Here is a 6,115-nt window from a genome sequence, read left to right as displayed (position 1 = left end):
ATAACACAAATGCACACATTTTCTCATTGAAAATAGGTCAATTTCAAAATATCACTGTCCTGGTCACAAAACAAAGCTTGCGGGGAATAAAAGCCATTTTCTGTACTTTTGAGGCATACGCAATTAGAAAATAACACTACCCACTAACATTGTTTTTGTTACACTATTATCAGCACGAGTTACACAACGCATGCTTACGTGGTGCCCTCTGGTGGCCAAATGCAGAGTACTTTAAGTCGTACAATACCGTCATGTGGCGCCCTCTGGTGGCCATACGGAGGACTGCAAGTTACACAAAAACAAGACACCATTTCGTGGTGATCACATAAATCTTAATTTGATGTGCCAATATAGCCCTCAATAAATTAGGCATCAGTGCACATTACAACGTCATCACGGCGCTTGTGCCAGGCTACGTGCACTTCAAAGCCACGCGAAGTGTCGGAACGCACGCTGGCAGGAGGTTACGGGACAGACCCAGGTTCCATGGGTTGACTGGCAGATGTGCCACCTACTGTGCCAACGTGCCGCATTTTTGGCGCTTCGCTCGTTGTTGCTGAGCGTCGCTTCTCTGCCCTCCGCCGTTGTTGGAGGGCGACTGCAAATTGTACAACGACAGATTACCCCGTATAGCCCTAAAAAGTATCTTGGCGCAAGTGCTTGTTGTATTTGAGCAGTGCCCGGACACGCGAGGTCCTCTCGTGGGCGAATCTATGGCTGCAGATAATTGGGTGAAGCTGCATTGACAGCGGAGCACGAAAGCAATAAACGTTCACCACAACAAACGCCTCACATTCGTTCATATTACTGTGGCCTTAAACAAGAACAAAGCGACATTTCAAGAAATTATCCATTCTGTCCGAACCGGTGACTCCCCTTTTCAGCAGCGGTGATGACCTTCCGTCTTTCTAAGTAGGTGCGAGGCCTCGTCCCGTGACCTCTGGTGGTGGTGGTTGGAGTGGGACCGGAGCCCTGAGAGGAGGAGGCTGCCTTCTCGTTCCGCTAAACGACCTTAACCAATATGGAGCTCCACTAAATAACCTGACCAGCATGGAACGCCACTAAATAACCTCACTAACATGGACCTCCACTAAATAACCTGACCAACATGGATCTCCACTAAATAGCCCGATCAATGTGGACCTCCACTAAATAACCTAACCAATATGGACCTCGACTAAATAACCTGACCAGCATGGACCTCCACTAAATAACCTCACTAACATGGACCTCCACTAAATAACCTGACCAACATGGATCTCCACTAAATAACCTGACCCAATATGGACCTCCACTAAATAACCTAACCAATATGGACCTCCACTAAATAACCTGACCAGCATGGACCTCCACTAAATAACCTCACTAACATGGACCTCCACTAAATAACCTGACCAACATGGATCTCCACTAAATAACCTGACCCAATATGGACCTCCACTAAATAACCTGACCAGCATGGACCTCCACTAAATAACCTCACTAACATGGACCTCCACTAAATAACCTGACCAACATGGACCTCCACTAAATAGACCGATCAATGTGGATCTCCACTAAATAACCTGACCAGCATGGACCTCCACTAAATACTGACCCAATATGGACCTCCACTAAATACTGACCCAATATGGATATCCACTAAATAACCTAACCAACATGGACCTCCACTAAATAGCCCGATCAATGTGGACCTCCACTAAATACTGACCCAATATGGACCTCCACTAAATACTGACCCAATATGGATCTCCACTGAATAACCTAACCAAATAACCACTAAATAGCTTAACTGTATGTGGAGTGTTTGTGCAGCAGTTAAAGACTCCCATAGACTTTGTTAAAGTCTCCCATAGACTTCAATTTTGAAACTGGTTTCGAGACTGTCCGAATCGCTTACAAAGCGGCCTGCAGATCTGAAAACCGACTAATTTTGGAGTCTCGAAGATCGTTCTATGCTCTGCAAATCAATGAGTCGGCTCACGACTACCGTGCTTTGTGGTACGTCGCACACCAGCCACCCATCAACTAGTCAATCCGGTCTGTGCACAGTACTTGTGACGTTCTTCGTCAATAAAATAGTGATGATCAAGACGGCAGTTTCCAACTTGAATGCAACACATTCTCCCGGTCTGCCATCTGAATTTGATAAACCTGGAACAGATGCAAAACTCTAGACCCTGGCACCAACGTTGGTGGCAGAGGTATCGATGTTCACCGCACGGCTGCCAAATAAAACATCGCCGCTCGACTACATCCACACGTCGATTATCAAACCACGCTAGGACGTGTTTGATTGTCTATCGAAATTGAAATAAATAAAAATAAATGTAACCGTTTGGATAGCTACCGCCTTAGTGCTGCGTGGAAGCGAATCATAAAATAATACATTTATTTAAATGCATGCCTACAAAGGGAAGCGTACTTTAATAGAGATTACTGTTGTAGGCTATTTTCATAAACACAATAGACAGGAAGGACAAGATGAAAGGGCCCACATAATGAAAATGCATAACGTACGTTGACTCAGTAATCCAACCCCCCCCCCCCCCCACTTTGCGCAAGTGTACAGAAGTGTAGTCACCACATCTACGCCTCGAAATAACGAATGAAACAGTTAGACTTCTCCAAAAATCTGGCTGTCGCCTGATGAAGCTAGTTGTAATTACTGGCGAAACGTCGTACTCTGATTGTAAATGTTGTGGCTTGGCTCTCCAACACACCGGTGTGCTGTGCTAGTGACGAATTGGCCACGTTCTGTTTACGTGACAACCCTTACTAGTTGGCTGTGTCGGGTGGTGGCGGGTTTTAACGACACATTTATATTTATGTACGTGATCTAACCCAAAAAACCTCTATTATGGAGTGACAAGAATAACATGTTTGGTAACATGCCAGAGTAGTTCACTCTTTGATGGTGGTACTGTATTACATATTCAGGACATCGGCTTTTATTCCTAAAATGTTGTTTTGGGGCTGACATCCCTGGCGTCGAGACAATGTTAATGGCTTACCATGCTGAGCAAGGCGAACTCGTTCATTCTTAACGTAGATGATCTCTTGGACCCTAACAGGGGTGTGGAAGAGCAATGGCACTGACCTGACTCTGCAGGTGGTGGCACGAGGTACAGTTGTGTCAGGTCACATGTGCCACACACAGGGAGTGCAGGGTAAGTTAGCTTCTCCAAACGTATCTTTTATACATTTTGGATACATCGATGGGTTTTAAAAAATGTAAGTGTCACGTTATCAATGCTGCCGTTGTCATGAGAATTGACAATTGTTTACCATGTGTGCTTGCAATGCTTCCGGTAGACATCACCATTATTATTGTCAACCCACTGCTAGATTAAATGGTATACTGCTCCGAAGGGCGGAGATGATAAAATAGTGGACTTGCACAAGTGTGTGGCCTTAGCCTTATTAACGGGTTTGTCAGAAAACGTGCCAGTGGTAAATGACCTGCCGTGACTTGCTCTGTGGGTGTTTTGAAAGCGCACGCAGAGGCATGCAATGGATCACCCGTGTCGCGTTTCAGGCGACACCTCAGTAGGGATGAGTTGGACAATCCACACAAGAATAAAACGTGGACAATCTTCATGAATGACTTTGCTGTTGAAGTTTTCATTACTGATAACTATTGATGAGGTTTCAATTGATGTTTCGCCAGATTCCGGATACAATACACATCCTCGGTGAAGGAATACCTCTGCTTAAGATAGCATAATATGTTTGATCGTTTGACCATACTTCACCTCACTTGTTAGTGCGCATGAACAAAGGGCTGTACAAAATATGTTACGGCTAATGATGATAGACACAATGGCATACATACATATCCAATATATCAACTGGCATGCATGCATTACATATATAAATATCAGTGTTGTTTAAATAGAAATAGTAAAATATATCAAACGTAAACAACATTTAAAATTATATAAAATTAGTAATTTAAAACGTGAATAGAATACACATACTGTAGATTTAATATATATAGCCATACACTAACATTCCATTATTATGAAATTAAACAAAGCTCCAAATGAGGGCCAATAGGTGTGTGTGTAACATCCATCAAAACCTCCTGCAATTAGATTCTACAACTCCATGTGCGTGTAGAACCTGTATTGGTCACAACCTCTCCATGAATTTGCTAGGCTTTCATTGAAACAATCACCGTTTGTATATATGAACAACTCAACACACATATCAATAGCACTGTTGCCTTAAAAGAAAAGGTAGACAAGACGCGACGTTTCGAGCAATGGCCCTTCTTCATGGAACATAGAGTGGTTAAGGGGTGGAGATTGCACTTCATACCATTGGTCCTGATAATAATGAATATTGAATTCAATGTTTTCTGATAAAACAGTTTTAAATTGGCATGTAAAAGAGACCTATTATATAGTAGCCGTTTAGCATATGTGAATCAGACATTATTCTTATACAAGATTTGGCGTCCTCTGGTCTAACACCGTTTGAGACGAGGCTCAAAAGAAAGCTGTCTCTGGTGTGGACCAATCAATTTCAAGGACAATGCATATATTATCAGAGTATGTTTTTGTTTGCATTCTGACCACAAGCATTGTGGTTAATGCAGACATGATTCCTTGTAAATTGTTTCAGTTTGGTGTTTTAACATCTTTACACCTGTTTTATCGCCAGAAAAAAGGGGAAAACCCTATTAGCAAGATTGTATATGTTATGGGTATAATAATAGATTGTCGTTATTTGTACATGCCTATGCTAATAGGCTATTGCTTAGACCACCATACTCCACATGCTATACAAAAATGCCAAAGTAACATTTTGTAATTTGCCTTTGAGGCAGTATAAATGCTAAAATTGAATGTTGTAAAACTCTGCTTATAACCCACGTACTAATCTAACTCAAACCGTGATCATAGTGAGTATGTCACCCCACGACCACATCTTTCAGAATAATCTGGATTGTGTTCGAGCAGGAAGAGTAGCCCGTTGTCTTTGCCTAAATGGGAGTCTGAGCAGCAGATCCTGAAGCCAGCAATATCGCCACATGCTGGAGCTGGTGAGATAAGGTCATGTGCTTGAACAACACTTCCACTGTAATTATTTCAGTACTAATCATTACCCAATGTCAGCCTGTCCAATCAAAATCCTGCTGATTCAGCACAGTGTTTTTTTTGCGCTATTAATCCTGACAAGCAAAGGTGAATAGTTATTTTGTTAAATTTTGACTTAAAACTTTCGTGACTGCAGGAATTTATATTCTATAGTTCTTTCGTGTTCCTGATGACGAGCACTTGTGTTGCGATCGAAACGTGCTATTTTTATTCACTTCATTTGTTTTATTGTATTGTTATTTTTTTTATATCTACGTGAATTTACCGAAAGCACCATATCATTATTTTGTTCAATTCAGTAGTTTAAAAATCGGACGAATTTGGATGTGATTATTACGCGAACAATTTCAAGAATTGCAGTGTTTCTTGGAAAGGGTATCACAGACTCTTTAACCTCCACTTAGATTATGCCTTTGATTGCTACCTGTTGATCCTTTGCAATTTGAAAGCTTGGCAAATGCAGGAGCCATTTGGCTTACGTGTTGCAGCAAGCATGCTTCATAAGGTGGTCCATGCTATGGCAAAGGGGATGTCAACTTAAGCACGTTAATGCCATTCGTTATTTGAATATGAGGCTCTGGGGGGTAAAACCACGTCCGATCACTGAGCTGGGGCTGCTGGTGTGCGAGATATTGGATTCGAATTTTAGTGGCCACTCATGCTGAAATCAGGCTTTCTGGCACAGTGAGTTCACGGTCTCTGACCCATCACCAATGCCTGCACAAGACACCTCCCTTATTTTAAATTAGTTTTTTTTTTACTTTATTATCATCAGCAATAACATATACACTGATGTTTGCAGGCCTCCCCGTACCGTTGCCATCTCACAGTCCACAATCTAGAGAGCACCTTTGACTGGCACTGATGTCAGTTTTGACTACTGGCCATCCATCATCCCTTCTCGCGTAGGAATGATGTCCTACCCAAGCACACTTTTCTTAAAGCATAATGTCAAAAATTCTTATTCAGGAAGTGCAACATTTCTGATGATCAGTTTATATGAATGTATC

The sequence above is a fragment of the Lampetra planeri genome, chromosome 19 (genome assembly GCF_965212315.1).
Source record: "Lampetra planeri chromosome 19, kcLamPlan1.2.h2, whole genome shotgun sequence".
NCBI lineage: Eukaryota > Metazoa > Chordata > Hyperoartia > Petromyzontiformes > Petromyzontidae > Lampetra > Lampetra planeri.
Note: the sequence above shows the minus strand (reverse complement) of the source record.